This window comes from Palaemon carinicauda, chromosome 24 (genome assembly GCF_036898095.1).
Source record: "Palaemon carinicauda isolate YSFRI2023 chromosome 24, ASM3689809v2, whole genome shotgun sequence".
NCBI classification, from domain to species: Eukaryota; Metazoa; Arthropoda; class Malacostraca; order Decapoda; family Palaemonidae; genus Palaemon; species Palaemon carinicauda.
The window spans coordinates 82235252-82253684 of NC_090748.1; the positions used below are offsets into that span (position 1 = coordinate 82235252).

At 42.6% G+C, this 18433-nt stretch overlaps 1 protein-coding gene across 1 annotated transcript in view; it reads right to left on the bottom strand.

Annotated features, from left to right (window-relative positions):
• Top3alpha (topoisomerase 3-alpha) overlaps positions 1 to 18433 on the bottom strand; it is a 238872-nt gene that overhangs the window by 220169 nt on the left and 270 nt on the right. The gene's annotated exons all lie outside the window — the stretch shown is intronic.

Here is an 18433-nt window from a genome sequence, read left to right on the forward strand (position 1 = left end):
ACACGATTTCAGTGTGTAAATCGGCTTTGATGAGACCCATTTTATTTGCCTTCCAGATCGACCTAGGTAACGAGATCTTTAATAAAGTTCCGAAAGCCTGCGCTAGGCTCAGACCTTCAGCACCTCCAAAGCCCATCTCATGGTCTTTAGACAAAGTTCTTCATTTCGCCTCCTTGTTGAGCAATGAAGAATGTGCGTTAAACGATTTGACGCAAAAAGTTATTTTCCTATTTGCACTCGCATCCGGGACCAGGGTTAGTGAGATCGTAGCCCTCTCGAGAGAGGCAGGTCGTGTTCAGTTCCTGGATGGGGGGGAGCTGAACCTGTTTCCGGATCCTACGTTTCTCGCCAAGAATGAGTTACCCACCAACAGGTGGGGTCCCTGGAGAATCTGTCCTCTGAAAGAAGATGCATCTCTATGTCCAGTAGAATGCCTAAAGGTCTATCTTCGTAGAACTTCAGACTTCAAGGGTAGTCAACTATTCAGGGGAGAAACATCAGGCTCAAATTTATCTCTGAATCAACTCAGAGCGAAAATGACATATTTTATTCGCAGAGCGGATCCTGACAGTACACCCGCAGGTCACGATCCGAGGAAAGTTGCCTCATCCCTAAATTTCTTTAATTGTATGGATTTTGACCATCTCCGTTCATACACGGGCTGGAAGTCTTCCAGGGTGTTCTTTCGCCACTATGCGAAGCAAGTAGAGGAACTTAAGAGATCTGTGGTAGCAGTGGGTCGTGTAGTTAACCCTACTGTTTAACTCTGCGAGGAACAGTGGTCTTAATTGGGACGATTAAGTCCAGGGTGAGTGTGTAGGTACATACTGTACTACAAACTAAATGAGGGCACCAAGTGCCCATATAGACTGTTCCTTCCTTCAAAGGTGAACCTTGCATAAGTTCAGACATGTGTGCCAAGCGTTTCTAACGCTAATGTGATTGATTTGTAATACAGATTTTTTATGACTTGATACCTTGGTATCTCATTAAAGTGGTGTTTAATGGTTTTTCTTTCAGATAAACAAGTTCTGTTTACTATCATACTTATGCTTAAAGTTTTGGGTTACCCTCTTTTATATAAATATATATATTTGTTGTTAACCTGTCTGTTTATTATCTGTCAATAAACTTGTTCTTGAGAACCTTGCGTCTCTTTCACCTGTGTCAATTTATTGGTATAATTGAGCATTTTAATTCTATGTATCTTATCTGGGATAATTCTGATAGAATTGTTCTGTTTTGCAAGCTATGTTGCATTGGTTTATGTAAGTCCCCTAATGGGAGGACTCCGTCCCATAAAGGGACGAGGGCGGTTTTATTAGTTTCTTCCTATGCGGATATAAACCTTTGTCCAATACAAGTATTGTGCGGATGACTGGTCAATATATTGACGCAGTGGTTCTATACAAACTATGCTTTACTTAATATAGGGCGAGACCACTATATTAGCTTGCCTGGTATTCATACATAGATATATGTACTCTTCGAGACTTTCCAGAGTCTAGTAGGACTCTTCCCTGTAGGGGGCAGGAAGCTCTAACATAGTTTATAGTTAGTTGAAAAGATGTATAACGGTAACATCTTAGGTCTCTAGGTCTAGTCGACCGGGAATAAATATCTCCGGGGAGTACGGCACGTTCTGAGAATCCACAGATACAGTAATGCTCTGGTACACTTCCATCAGGACGACATGGCTTGAGCCCAAAAAACGGATTTTGAGCGAAGCGAAAAATCTATTTTTGGGTGAGATAGCCATGTCGTCCTGATGGACCCGCCCTTGCCTTTCTAAGAAAGGGCTGTAGGACCCCTCCCTACATACAGTATCTGTAGCACCTCGTGTACGCTACAAGGAATACAGATGGCGCCAGGATTGGCGCCAGGCACGCATACGAATCGGGGGATAGGGAAGCCTTGGGAGCGGCTCCCCTTTTTCTTTCCCGAATTCGTATCTCGTCAATCTCCCTCCTACGAGACGAATCTCTATTCAGGTCGTAGATTGCCATGTGACGTGTCTAGAATACGTCCTCTGATATGTCGCGATATCCCTTTCACGAGGGATACTCGCTCCAGGAGTTAGAATTCTGGTACCTTAAGGTAAATTCTCTGGGAATATCGCCGTAGTTGTAATATACCCTAGGAAGCTACCCTATAGGAACTTCCATCAGGACGACATGGCTATCTCACCCAAAAATAGATTTTTCGCTTCGCTCAAAATCCGTTATATATATATATATATATATATATATATGTGTGTGTGTGTGTGTGTGTGTGTTGTGTGTGCGAGCGAGCACGGATCTTTTCTAACCTTTACAAATAATCTATAATGTATTAACGGCATCTAAGAATTGAAAACAGTGTATTTCACAACAAATCAAACTCCGGTAAATTTCAGGAAAGGGCGTAAAAATGCATTTACGTTTTTCCATTTAATCTTATGCGACAATGTGTTAACCCTATTTTACGCGATTCTTACTCAGGGACTCAGGGCTACAATGGTAGAAAGATGGAATTATATTTCAATATAAGTGAAAACGAAAAAAATATAATAAATATTTGGAAATTCTGAAATTAATATACAAGTTTTGAGAAATTAAAAATTTAAAGATTAGTTTTAAAGTACATGATTGATTTTTTCACAAAGCTTCATAGGATCTCACCAGTTTCCCCCTCTTCGATAAAGCTTTTGGTTTAACTCTTGCAATGCGTTAACATTTCTTCACAGCCATTGCCACTTGTCCAACGCAGCCTGAACCGTGTGGTTAACTGGTCCTCCAGAAATTCTACAACTGTAAACTACAATAGTTGGTCTCTCATTCGATTTTCTTTAAATCGACCCTGTTCCTTATGACAAGCCGTGGTCTCGCTGCTCCATCATTCTCTCTACAATGTAGTAGTTTCTGTACTCTCATCAATGTCGTTCCACACCCTTTCTCTGCTTCTACAGTTGCTACTGGGTTGATGTCAAGTGTTTAGGGCTGATCGCGCTTGAGTAGCACCGTTCTAAACCTAAAGAGGCTTAAGGAGAAAGGTATGGTATGCTCTGACCACGATCGTTGTTTATCCTTATCAGCACCTGATATTAGCCACAATTACTTTACTACCCAATGCAGCAGTAGTGTTTCTATGCTAAACCAGTTACAGAGAATAATAACACTGAATTTTTTTTTATAAAGGGCTAATGAAAGGCAGTGACAAATATGACAGATGGTACTAAACTGGAGGCCAAGATAAAAGGCAATCCGGATTCACAAAAAAAGGATAACACCAAGGAAACACGGGGCAAACTAGAGCCAGCATATTTTGGTCTACACTAAGTAAAGGTGGTGAAACCAATCACAATTATTACACAAAGTATTGCTAGTAGTGCAGTGTCTGAACATCATCAGGCATACATAAACGTATTTTCTCAAGATGTACTGTTACTTTTTTTTCTAATAGTGGGCTAACCCCATACCACAGCATGTACAGTACAATATTCCAAGAGTGGTTGCATAGGTGTTTTTTTTTTTTTTTTTTTTTGAGTAGATCTTACTTCTTCCTTCGATGCAGCTCACAGATAACTTTAATGAGATAGGGAATGTTTGATTATATATGTGCCTGGTCTCCCACTGTCTTGGGGTAGAGTTCCCTTGCTAGAGGGTACACTCGGGCACGATATTCTATCTTATTTCTCTTCCTCTTGTTCTTTTTAAGTTTTTTTTTTTTACGATTTATATATGAAAGGATATTTATAATGGTGTTACTCTTCTTAAAACAGTTTATCTTAATTATTCTCTACTTCTCTTATAGTTATTTCCTTATTTCTTTTTCTCACTGGGTTATTTTCCCTGTTGGAGCTCTTGGGCTTATAGCATCCAGCTTTTCCAACTAGGGTTGTAGCTTAGCTAATAATAATAATAATAATAATAATAATAATAATAATAATAATAATAATAATAATACTATGTTGAGGTAAGCGCCATGTTAGTGATGCTGAATCTCTAAAATATCTCCGACCTTCCAACTTACGAGAAGCTGAGATATAGGCATAAAGATGCCAGTTGTGCTATGTCAGGCAGACACCATGTTAAGGAAGTACTCCTCATGTGGCTTCTGGTTACACACACACACACACACACACACACACACACACACACATATATATATATATATATATATATATATATATATTATATACATATATATGCATATATACATATATACACACATACACAAACATATATATATATATATATATATATATATATATATATATATATATATATATATACTGTATATCAAGTTGGGGATGGTAGAGAAAGATTGGACTGGATTGGTAACAGGAAATTAGCTGATCTAGAGAATGCTGATGACGCTGTCCATATTAGCAGAACACCACAGGATTTGCAATGCTTGCTTACCAGAATGCATGAAATATCACACGAGGTTGGGCTGAAGATAAATAGAAGAAAGACAGAAATTATGAGAACGGAGTATGCAATGGAAGATGAAATATCATTGGAAAGGGAAACAATCAATGAGGCAGAATTGTTTAAATATTCAAGAACTATGATCTCTAATACAGTCTTCGAAGTCTTTAAAATTGGCTTTTAATGAAAGATTACAAAAAATCAAAACAGACAATGGCAAGGTTAAGTAAAATTTTGAAATCAAATCGCCTATATATCAGTTTAGTGAGATCTGTGTTAAAGTATGAACATAAGTCATGGTATGACAATGAAACAATAATAGATTTTGTATATTTGAGAACAAAACCCACAGAAGAATATTGAGTGTTAAATGGAAGGAAAGGATTAGAAATGAAACTAGATTTATAAGAGAGGTTACTAGAGTGCCATACGAGGATGAGATCATGGTGAGGGGTAGATAGAGGTAGTTTGGGCATGCTATTCGCACTCCCCAAGAGAAAATTGTTCACCAAACGTTAAACTGGGATCCACAAGGCACTAGAAGAGTTAAAAGACCTAGGACTACATGGCTGAGGAGCATGAAGTAGGAGATAATGAATGGAGAAGTATTGATTTAAAAGCTTAAAATAGAGACGACTGTGGAAATCTAACCGAGACCCTTTGTGTCAATAGGCGTAGGAGATGATATTATATATATATATATATATATATATATTTATATATATATATATATATATATATATGTATATATATATATATATATATATATATATATATATATATATATATATATATATATATATATATATATATATATATATTATACTTTAATTTGTAGCTAAATACATAAACTATATATTTTTCCGACTCGTTATTTTGTGTTTTATCCATTTTCACCATGAATATTGGGGCAAAACAACCGTTCACGAGTTTTCCTATCACCCCTTACGAAAACATTTATGGGGATCAGTGAGAAATCGGGGTTTTGGGTGGGGGGAAAACTAAAACAAGAAGGGTGTGAAGCAATAATAATGGTCAGAAATGCACAATAAACACAAGATAACCGGTTGTTAAAAGATATGGTTCGTGTAATTGGCTGGAAATTAAAGTATCATGATTATCTACGCTTCACATCGCGTTCATCTGTCTAACTCGAGCTGAATGATTTCGCTCTGCCGTGGCTCGCTACGGTCGTAATAATAATTCAGTTTCGTCCTAACTGCTCACTCCGCAAAATAAGTTTAGGGGCACTCTATCGTATTATAGATAGGTGCACAACTTCTTAGCTAATACTTACTATTGTAATTAAGCCTAATTTACCTATACCATACTTAAAAATGAAATTCTCTATCTTAATTTTTATTTCATTCTACGTTGAAATGAGTTTGGATAATACCTTGCCATAATTAGTTTTGGCAACCTATTGTGCCCAGTTTGGACTTTTTAAATTCTTCTTTCATATGCATTACCCTACTTATGTATGCAAACAGATCCCTGCAAGGATTTTGCATCATATCTACGCTTATATCTTGTTATATAGACTATCCTATTTTTGGGCAAGAAAATAAATGTTCTGTAGTATCTTCTTCATCTTTGCATAGGTCACACACATCATCTGTGAATCTTTCCCTGAAATTTGCTTTTAGATTGAGCATCAACCTTGCCTTCATTACAAGGGTTGCCTTATCCAGACCCATTTCTCTGATATAAGGCTGTGGGTCATTTCCTTCTACGAATCTTAAAAAAAAATGTTCATCCCTTTTTTCTTTTCTTAAATAGTTTCCTCTCTCTTTCTCTCTTTTCCACAATTCTCTTCTTGATTTTTTTTTCTACAGGGTCCCTTTGCCCCAGTTTCTTGTTTCTTCAATTTCCATTCCATATCTACAACAAATTTCTTCAATGCTGTTACTCCAGAACTTTCCAGAAGAGTTCTTCCACTGATCCTCAATTATCTCTGTGACTAGTTTCTTTTTCATCAGAGTTCATAATGTTATGGATGAGCATTACTGTTTTTTTTTCTTTTATATTCTATTCTGCAAGACACTGGCCATATTCCTGTACTTGGATGTGCTGCGCACGCCATCCCCGTGGGTAATTATCTCGGGGATAATTTTTACTTCCATATGAGCAACAATAGCTATACGATACACCAAACAGAGAGCGTTTTAACATGACCAATTACCGAAATAGATTAAATTACACTAAATTATTACATAGATTCTACTCTCTCTCTCTCTCTCTCTCTCTCTCTCTCTCTCTCTCTCTCTATGCGATGGCATGACAGGATTAGAAATGAAACTATAAGAGAGATTGCTCGAGGGCTATATGTGGATGAGATCATGATGAGGAATAGATGGAGGTTGTTTGGGCATGCTCTTCGCACTCCCCAAGAGAGATTAGTTCACCAAACGTTCAGCTGGGCTCCACAAGGCACTAGCAGAGGTGGAAGACCCAGGCCTACATAGCTGAGGAGTATGAAGCGCGAAGTAGGAGATGATGAACGAAGAAGTATTAAATTAAAAGCTCAAGATATAGACGACTGGCGAAATCTAACCGAGGCCCTTTGCGCCTATAGGCGTAGGAGGAGATGATGATGATGAGTCGTGCTGAAACTGAAGTGGATGGTGGAAAATGTCTGTTGTACAACAATATCTAGGAATTTATGCATAATTCTTTGGAAGCTTGTAATTGGTTAAAAAAAAGCCAGCTAATTATTAAGTTAAAAAAAGGCAAAAACATATGTAAGCAACACATAGCCTACGCAGTAACTCATAATCAGTTTCCCAAAAATAAACAGTGAATGTAAGACTTCGAAATACTATAGATTTCACTTTTTAATCGATCAATAAGCAAGTTATTATATTGCAGCGTCCATTAATCATACAGAGAAAAGGGCCAATATAGCCAGCACTCATCCATTTCTTATAGGGAATTCCAGTTTCGTTTGGAATTAAAAGTAACACACACACACAAATAAATAAATCATAGAATATATATATATATATATATATATATATATATATATATATATATTGTAAAAGCCAACAGAGGGGCACAATTAACAGCCATATATTTTTAGAAAGATACCAGTAACTCATTTGTGTAACACCTGTTGATGATTTCCTAACTAAACAACCAAATTACTCAATTCATAACTTCCCCCGTACTTCTTTTTGTGCAACAAGTACTCTACCATTCGGATAGGAGATTTTACAACTTTTAAAGTTAAATACGAAAAGACCAACGACATATAACTCACACCATATCAGAATGATCAAACTGACAATCGGGTTTATTGGGAAATAATTTTTAACAGCCTGATTTTGCAGATTGACGAATGCTTTACATGACCTGCAGTTTAAGTCAAATGATAGGACAGAAAGATAGAAGAGAGGGGAAATGAACCAAAGTGAAGTTTGAGATTAAAAAGTGGGAGGCTGTAAAGTAGTCCTAAGTAATGCAGTGTATAAGATGCACCGGTGCGTGAATAAATCTATTCCTCGCTAGATGTAATTAACGTAGTTACGGAATAACAATTAAAGGTTACTCGTGAACGGCAAGGGACAGTGGCTTACATACGTAAGATCAGCGACTAAGTACCATCTCCACCCAAGGTAGGACCAGGGAGAACCAGGCAATGACTGCATATGCCTCAACAGGTATACCTAGAAGCTTCACAAAACCCCACATCCTCAGCTCACAAGGATGGTAACTATAGAGCTCGACTGGGTCTCGAATCCCAGTCGAGAAGATCGCCAGGAAAAGACGTTTCCAATAGGCTACCACAAAAATTTTCTTTATTCAAATAAATTCAAGTTATCGATGAAAAAAATTTCGACTGGTTAATGTATAGGGAGGGTCCCTATAATCTTATGGGTTCATTTTCCCCCTCTAATGTCTTGCAGGTGAAGTTCCAGGATAATCATATTGCGAATATTGTAAATCCAAGTTCTACTTCAATAAAATTTGTTCCTCTCGTCTTATGATCTCACACCTAACATGATAAGAGGCTTCTTTCTTACTTAATTGAGGCATTGGTCCATTTTCGTAAACTCTAAATTTGAACATGTTCGTATGTCTATATGAAATATAATCATATGCATAAATAACGATATATATTGTCTACGATTTCTCAAAAAGTACTATTCTACTCCCCACCTACAGACCATTGTAAACCATTCACTGGATAGGAGGCAAGATCCTAATGAAGGTTTATAAACAAAGAGCGCGTGCTCGTTTTATTACTTGCTACATTTGGTTAACTTTATTAGAAAATAATCACGTCGAGTAATTGACAAACCATAATGTTCGTGAAAAGTGGCACCTCACCTATAACTTTCAATAGACAACAGACAATAAGTGGAGGTAAAGATGAGCTGTTTCAAGAATACCGATGCCGTAAATGAATCTGTGGAGTGTGCGCTTATTCAAGGCAATATCAAGGTTCTAAAAATGTCTTTAATAACTTTAATGAATCAAAATAGGTATAATGCTACTCTTGCGGCCTTTTATAAAATGCTAATGAAAGTATATGACCCCCATAGAGAGCTATAGCAATCGTGTCATATGTAAGCTATACTCAAGCTTTCGAGTCCTTTCTGAAGTCTGCCGAAACCACACGGATACCAACGCAAAATAAAGAGCTACTATAGCTGCCTATTAAAGTTAGAATAATGTTTAAGTTACACTTCACTATGTACAATAGCTCATTAAGTTATCAAAGGAGGATGGTCGAGTTTTAAACTGATTTAAGTTATCAAATATGTGGCCTCAAAATTTTATAACCAGCTCCCACTTGATATTAGAAGGAATTGAGATATGTATCTTTCAAGATACTTAATAAAAAAAATTTTGTTTACTGAGTTATAACAATAATTCTACTATTAACAATGACTACGCCGTATGATTCTCAAAATAAGTATTGAATATATTTGACAAACCTTGTCAAGTACATTGAATTTGTCATTGTTGTGGAGTGGCGCCAGAAAACGGATTTTGAGCGAAGCGAAAAATCTATTTTTGGGTGAGATAGCCATGGCGTCCTGATGGAAGGTTCCTGTTTGGTAGCTTCCTTGGGTATAAGACTACTAAGATATTCCCAGAGAATTTAACCACAGGTTATCACAGAATTCTAACTTCTGGAGCGAGTATCTCAAAGGTTTCCCTTTAAGACATCGTAATACAACAGGGGACACGCATGTCTGGTCGTGCCACATAGCTATCTCCACCCCGAACAGAGTTAACGCTTCGGTGTGTAAGGGCTGAGAATAGCTGGGAGCCGTTCCACAGCTAATCTCACTCGTGGCTACTACTGATACTCGAGACGTAAACAAACGGACGCCATTGCTCTAATGACGTCACGCGCGTCTTTATCCTGGCGCCAGTTGCTGCCCATCACCATGATACAATTGTGTAGGGTGGGAACAAACTGAACGAAGTAGTAGGGAGGGTCCATCAGGACGCCATGGCTATCTCACCCAAAAATAGATTTTTCGCTTCGCTCAAAATCCGTTTTTTGGGCTCAAGCCATGGCGTCCTGATGGAAGAGTACCAGAGAATCAATGTATCGTGGTAGATTTTCCCCCAGAGTTAAGTGCCTAGGCATTGACAAAACAGCAAAGTAATCTTAGGTAAGAACCATAGGAACGAAGTATCCTGCCCCCCATTGGTAGGAAGTTCCCATGGGCTATGCCGACGTCAAAGTGGTATTGAAGGGCTATTCATCTTGACAGAAGAACTTTTAAGAGCTTAGAGATGAAGCAGAATGTTTGATATTTGTATAGGAACATTCTGAAGTAGGCCAGTGGTGGTTGGGCACTGTGTGTAGAGTTCATCTCCTGATTATCAGAAGTAAGTATTCGTGTAGGAACCTTACTGAGACAAGGTGAATATAATTTAGGAATAGACATCTTAAATTCTTCATGACCATAAGAAAGGAGGAATAAATAAAACTATGACAGTATGTATTTCATAGTAAGTAGGAGCTGAAAGAGACGCATAAGTAATAAAATAGAAATTTTATTTCACAATGCAGAAATTAAATAATTTACAGCAAAAGTAAAGTTCATTTACAGTAATAATAATGTACATAGAAATAAAGGCTTGCTCTTGAATCTGAAAGGGAATTTCAGGATTAGTAGGTACTCGTTCTCGAGGAACGCAAGTCTTTAAACAACACATCATGCTCAAGGCATGCGGCACTTGTGTGACACTATGACATTTCACCTGGGATAAGAACAGTTATAAAAGCACTAAGTGTTTTTAGACATCACTATGAATCACTCGAGGGTCAACATAGGCACCCGAAGAGTTAGAGTCCCAAGTAACTCACTGTTCTACGCAGAGTTAGGTGCAGGTTTCATAACACTACCTGCGGCTACCACAAAATGTTTGATTTCGTGCACTTGTTTCGCATAATGTTTAAAGAAAACTCGCGAGGACTTCCAGCCCGTAAAGTTCTTAAGGCTCTCGAAGTCCATGCTCTGAAAGAAGTTCAGAGAAGATGCCACTTTTCTAGGATCATGACCAGCGGGTGTACTGTTCGGATCCGCTCTGCGAATGAAGTAGGTGATTTTCGCTCTTAATTGTTTCAGTGACAGGTCGCTGCCCGATGTTTCTCCTTTGAAGAGTTGGCCTCCACCAAAGTTTGAAGTTCTGCGAAGATAGACCTTGAGACTCTCTACTGGACATAGAGAGACATCCTCCTTCAGGGGGCATATTCTCCAAGGGCCCCATCTTTTGGTGGGTAATTCATTTTTGGCGAGAAACGTCGGATCAGGGGAGAGGGTCACTTCTCCTGAATCAGCAAACAGGATGTGTCCCTCTTCTCTTGATAATGCCACTATTTCGCTGACTCGAGCTCCCGAGGCGAGAGCAAATAAAAATATAACTTTCTGAGTCAGATCCTTGAGGGGGCATGAATCATTGTCCAAGTTGGAGGCGAAATGGAGCACCTTGTCTAGTGACCAGGAGATCGGTTTCGGAGGGGGTGCTGGGCGTAGGCGAGCACATGCTTTCGGCAGTTTGTTAAAGATGTCGTTGGACAGATCAATTTGGAAAGCATATAGAATTGGTCTAGTCAAAGCCGATTTGCAGGTTGAAATCGTATTGGCTGCTAATCCTTGTCCATGAAGGTGAATGAAGAAGGACATACAGAAATCAATGGTGATTTCTTTAGGATTTTTTGCTTTAACAAAGGAGACCCATTTCCTCCAGGATGATTCGTATTGCCGTCTCGTGGATTCGGTCTTGTATTCCTCTAGGAAGTCTAGACTTTTCTTCGAGATCCCAAACCTCTTCTTTGCGGCAAGGGAGAGAAAATCATGAGATGAAGGTCCTTGATTTTCGATGATGAAGCGAAGACAGTCGACTTCTGTACTTGTTGAGAGAGAACTGGGCCCGGGAGAGGGATCAGCTTGGGCTGCAGCTCCAGGACCAGGGGGTACCAGTTGCTCCGGGGCCACTTGGGAGCCACTAGGGCCGCTGTCCCTTTGAAGGTTCTCAGTTTGGAGAGGACTTTCAACAGAAGGTTGGTGGGAGGGAACAGGTATATCTTCGACCATCTGTTCCAGTCCAGTGACATGGCGTCCACCGCTTCTGCTTGGGGGTCCTCGTACGGGGCTACGTACAGAGGAAGTTGATTGTTGTCGCTCGTTGCAAAGAGATCTATCTGAAGTTCTGGGACTTGATGAGAGATGAAGGAGAATGATCTTGCGTCTAGAGACCATTCCGACTCTATCGGGTTTGTCCGAGATAGAGCATCCGCTGTCACGTTGCGGAATCCTTGTAGGTGAACTGCAGACAGGTGCCACTTCTTCTTCTCCGCCAGACGGAAGATTGGGAGAAGCACCTGATTTATCTGGGGCGATCTTGAGCCCTGGCGATTGAGACAACGAACTACCACCGAGTTGTCTAGGGTTAGACGGATGTGGATCGAGGGCGGCGGGGATAGCTTCTTCAGAGTAAGAAGGACCGCCATGGCCTCCAAGATGTTTATGTGGAACGTCTTGAATAGTGGAGACCAGGTCCCTTGAGCTTGTTTCAGGTGGGAGTGACCTCCCCAGCCCTCCAGTGAGGCATCCGTGTGGATGTTGAGTGATGGAGGAGGGTGTTGGAGAGGAATGGACCTTTTTAGGGCCATTGCTTCCGACCACGGCTTTAGGAGGCGTCGAAGTCTGTTTGGAAGCCGTCTCTTGAGGTCTCTTCGAGCGATGGATGCCGATCGTCTCCAGACTCCCGCGGCATCCTTTAGCTGTGCACGAAGCACTGGGTTTGTCACTGAGGCGAATTGTAGAGAGCCTAGAACTCGTTCCTGCTGTCGTCTTGAAATGCGTTTGGATTTCAGTAGTCGCTTGACAGACCCTGCTATTTCCTTCCTTTTCTTCTGGGGGATGGAAAGGCGGTGTGACTGAAGATTCCAGTGGATTCCCAGCCACTGAAACTTCTGAGCCGGAGAGAGGCGAGATTTCTTCTCGTTGATCTTGAATCCCAGGTGTTCTAGGTACTGGGTAACTTCGTCGCAAGACTTTGTACACTCTTCGGGCGATGGAGCCCAGACTAGCCAGTCGTCGAGGTAGGCCATCACCTGGACGTTTCTTAGGCGGAGCTGTTGTACTATGGCATCCGCCAGCTTTGTGAAGATCCGAGGGGCCACATTGAGGCCGAATGGCATGGCCCGGAAGGCGTAGCTTTTTCTTTGGAGTCGAAATCCTAGGTAGGAGGAAGCGTGATGGTTCATTGGAATGTGCCAATAGGCATCCGCCAGGTCTATAGAGACCGTGTAGGAACCTTGAGGCAGAAGGGTCCTTATTTGTTGAAGCGTCAGCATCTTGAATTTGTTGTTCTCTATGAACTTGTTGAGGGGGGATAAGTCCAGAATGACTCTGAGCTTGTCTGAGTCCTTCTTGGGAACGCAAAACAGTCTCCCTTGGAACCTGGTGGACTTTACCTTCCTTATCACCTTCTTGTTCAAGAGGTCTAGAACATATTCTTCCAGAATGGGGGTTGATTGTTGAAAGAACCGCTGGAAGATTGGGGGTGGTTGCACCCAACTCCAGCCTAGACCGTTCTTGATGATGCTGTGTGCCCAAGGATCGAAGGTCCAACGATCCTGGAATTGGCGGAGTCTTCCTCCCACCGGAAGCACTTCATTGCTTCTGGTGTCCCGAGGACTTGTTGCCTCGGCCGCTAGCTCCCTTTCCTCCTCTACCTCTGGAGGGACGACGAGAGGCGTCTCTGCTTGCACCCCTGGACGAGCCTCTACCTCTGGCATGAAAGGTAGTGGATGGCTGCTCAAAGGCAGGGGTGAAGACCGGTGACTGTGACAACACCGGTTGGGGGACCAATTGAAAGGTCTGTTGTGGTTGGGCAACCACTTGGGAGGTAGCGGGTCCCGGAAACTGACGTCGTTGTTGACGTTGCTGGGGTTTCGGCTTCTGAGGTTTCCTCTTAGGCTGAGGTCCATCGTCCTGAGAGGTTTTCCTTTTTCTGGACATGCCCCACTTGTGGAGAAGGTTCCTATTCTCCGTGGCGGCTCTGTCAGTTATTTCCTTGACAAGGTCAGAAGGAAACAGGTGCTTTCCCCAGATGTTGGAGGAAATCAGCCTCCGGGGTTCGTGTTTCACGGTGGCACCGACAAACACGAATTCACGACAGGCTCTACGAGCCTTTATGAAATGGTACAAGTCCTTCATTACCGTGAGTAAGTGGGATTTGGCCAGTACCATGTAGTGATCAGGTACTGCTGTGTCACAGGCCATAACTTCAAGTTGGACTTGATGAGAAAGAGATGCCGCAAGCCTCTCCTTCGTGTCTTGTTCCCGGCGAAGGAGGTGATCATTGAGCTTAGGGAGGTCTTCATTAAACTGACGTCCGGCGACGTCAGGATCGAGCCTACCCACGACGAAAGTATGTTGGACATCTTTCCATTGTCTAGTGTCAGGGGGTGTCACGATGGAGAAGGGTCTGCACTCCTCCAGTGCAGGGCAGGGTTTTCCTTCTTCCGCCGCTTTAAGGCATGCAGCTAAGGCCTTTTCCAAAAATGGAAGAATCGCAGTGTCAGGTGCGACATATGTAGGATGCTTCTTGCTCAAGGCAGGAAGCTTAGAGCAGGTAAAGCCCCTGCTCTTAATTGCGGAGGCTAGCATAGCCTGGGCCTTTGCGAGATCGAACACTATCTCTTCTTTAGGTTCGGTCTCCTCCTTCGAGGCAGGTTCGGAACGAAGTCGGACGTAACAGTCCGGGTAGGCCTCGAAGCTTGGGAAGAACTCTACATCTTCCAACGGGACCGTGCCGATCTTGTCGCTAACAAAGATCCTGCCGGTCGCAATAACCATATGCTCTGCATACCTCCACGGGTTGGCATGAGAGCAAGCTGGGAGATCCTTGACCGAGATCTTCTTCGTGTCTCTGGATCCAATCATAGACCTGATGGACTCCTGGTTCTCCTTCAGTCTGTCGTCCATGACAGCTCTAATCAGTCGGATCAGTTCTTGGGTAGAAGAGGAAGGATCCGGGGTCGAGGAGGTAGACGGAAGGGACATTTCCGTCGGTGTAGGAGTAGGCGGAGGGATGGACGAGGGAGTAGCTCCAATCTCCGACTCGGTGTATTCCACCTTGTCTTCGTCCTCTTCGGCTCCTTGAGCCATAAGCGTCTTCTCCGTGTCTTCCGAGACGTCAGAGATCTGTTCATCATCCTCGGAATCCAAACGACACTCGTGCATGGACTGAGCCATGACCACATCAGGTTCCACCGTAATTTGGACAGTGGGGATTGCTTCCTTTGGAACCACTGAGTCAGGGGAGGCCTTAGGGAACAACAGGGACCTCAGTTCTTCGGTGGCCAGGTACGGTCCAGTAGCATTTCTCTGAAAACCACGCACCCACTTGCGCAGTTTTTCACGAGCAATGTCTCTAACCTCCGCTGAGGGAGGGTTATGGAAGGCCTCAACTAGGTAGGCCTGGCAGACCGTACATTCCAGTGGATTCCAGAACTTCCAATCCCCTTTCTTGTCTGAGCAAGGGGCGTGAGTCCTGCACGCCGTATGTCCGTAAAACTGCGAGCGTTTCACAGCACAGTAGGCGAAATCGCACTTCATCTGCTCCTCCTGTGGAAGAAAGAGAAAATGAGTATGGGGGAGCCATAGGAATGGCTCTTAAATTAAGTTAATATTAATCATTAATTTTAACTTAAGGAAGGTGTGATGCATAGAGAATGAAACAGTAAAGGAGAACACGCTCCATGCATCTCGCCCGGCTGGTTACCATAGGCTTGGTCCTGGGATAATCCAAATGACCGAGATCATTGGATATAGTTTCCTAGGATTCCCATTATATTGGAACTCCATGGAAAGCCAAGGACAAGGTTGGGATCGAATTCATTCGGTTCCCAGATAAGAGCCAGAAGGCCTCATTAAGGGTAACTGCTTCTGGCAACCAGCCGCGCTAAGATGCACATAGCATGCTGGAAATAGAAGAATGCAAAGAGACAGCATGATCACTAATAGAGCAGTACTAGGTACTGATCTTAGAAGCAAGGCAGCTTATCTATTTGCAAGGTAGGGCTATCTTAGTCTTATGATAGCTACAGAGAGGGGGTGCAAGTATTCTTGACGCCTCCGGGGCATCCGGCAAGCCGCCGGCACGCCGGAGCTCGCTCCAGCATAGATTCTGGCACTAGAACAGACAATTTTCAAAGTCAGTTAGATACCAGGATGGCGGCCGCCGGCACAATGGCGGCACGCCGGCAGGGAGCGGCGGCTCCGGCAGCCGGAGGATGCCGGATTGGTGACTGGGGTAAGGATGGTACAGGTAGTATCGGGTTGCCGGCAGTATATGCCGGCACTCCGGAGATCGACCGGCAAGCGGACGATTAGATAGGAGTAGGAGAGCTGCCGGTAGTAGCCGGCGGCAGCCGGCAGTCCCTCGGTACACGGGGGGCTGGCGGCAAGGGTAGGGAAGTCACCAAGAGGGAGGCAGGTATTGCCGGCAGTAGAGGCGGCAAGAGACCGGCACCCGGATAGATAGAGAGACAGGGGGAGGGGGGAAAGGATGCAGGAAGTACCGTCAGGGTTCCAGACATCCCTCCCCCTCCCTGAGGGGGTGTACCCATGATAGAGACAGGCTCTAGCATCCATAAGCAGGGGTCACTAGGGACCGGGAGCAGGTAGCCCAAGGGAGGACTAGGGAACACCCAAGAGGGGGGGGGGGGAGACTCCCCTATGCAGAGCTACACTAGTAACTAACCTTATAGGACACTATGAAGGTATATGTACCAGAGCGGACAGCACAGGGAAGCTCGGGTAGCCCTACTCATCCACCCTAAGGAGGATTTGTAGGACAGGGGACAGATGAGTATAAACTAACCTAAGCATAGGCTAGGCTATACAAGAGATAGGTGGGGAGGGAGAAGAGAGGGGTCTTCCCAGGAAGGGTTTCTGTACCAGAGCGGCCACAAAGGGAAGGGAGGACACTCCCTAACCTAAGATTAGGCTGATCGGCTAAAACGGTGCAAGAGTACAGTTTCAGCATGGAACAGAGAAACCTTCCTAACCCGGCCTAGATCAGGGCTAAAAGTCCTGAACTAGGCAAGGAAGAAGACGTATCGCTATCGCAGGAAAGTCGTAGACTATCCTAGCCATAGAGGTAGGCTAGCCTAACCTCACTCTCAGACGCAATCCTAAAGGGGGTTCATTCCTTTAGGGAGGACTGAGAGGCGATATAATACTCTATTAGACAATAAATCCCTTTACTCAGAAAAGGGATCAAGGCTAAATAGAGGGAGTGCCAAGGCAGGGGATGAAGGAAGCATATAGGGGTCCTAAGGTTAGGTTAGGCTAGAAAGAATCACTGACTAGCCTATCCCCTATATGGTCCCTGAAGGCGAAAACATTTGCATCACTAGTCAAAAGTATTGTAAAATAATAATGCCACTATCTTCATAACTTAGTCTAGGATCACTGATAAATCATGCATGAACACTTGTATATAGGCTCCTGGCCTGGGGGCTATAGTAGCCGACTGGTATGAGGTCAATCGATGACCGATAAAAAGCGTCTAAACACGATATAAAAGTTCCTAGCTATGAAGACTAAATAAACTAATGTATTCGATTAGTATATAATGCCGGAAGCGTTGTTGTGGCTAACTAAATAAGACATGCAAAACAACAACGACGCCATAAAATGGCGGGTCCGGTAGAGGCACAGCTCTGCCACAAAACATCAATTATTTCGCGAAATAATATTTACTTTACGGCCAGAGCTTAATTAAACAATACTGGAACCTTGTACTCAACTTTCCAGAAGAAGGCGAGGCTGAAGGTAACGACATAGCGAAGATGCAAAGCGATAAAGTTCACACAAGGGAAAATCCGTCTAAGTAGGGCAGCTACTAAACAAAGGATAAAGACGCGCGTGACGTCATTAGAGCAATGGCGTCCGTTTGTTTACGTCTCGAGTATCAGTAGTAGCCACGAGTGAGATTAGCTGTGGAACGGCTCCCAGCTATTCTCAGCCCTTACACACCGAAGCGTTAACTCTGTTCGGGGTGGAGATAGCTATGTGGCACGACCAGACATGCGTGTCCCCTGTTGTATTACGATGTCTTAAAGGGAAACCTTTGAGATACTCGCTCCAGAAGTTAGAATTCTGTGATAACCTGTGGTTAAATTCTCTGGGAATATCTTAGTAGTCTTATACCCAAGGAAGCTACCAAACAGGAACCTTCCATCAGGACGCCATGGCTTGAGCCCAAAAAAGTACTTAAATACTTATCATAGCGGTTTTATTTTCTAGTAACACAATTTTTCTAAAACAATTTTAACCTGCATATTTCAATAAAACATTACTCGGTCGTTAACCCACCATAACTCAAAACCTGTGGATTTCCGCCTGAAGTCATTATCGAATATGATAAAAAATCTATGAATACATGCTATTTTCGTTTTTTTAAGAAGAAAAAATATTGAATTAATAAAAAAATACCAAAGAACTATCTTGTGTTTATTGATGAACCACAGATGC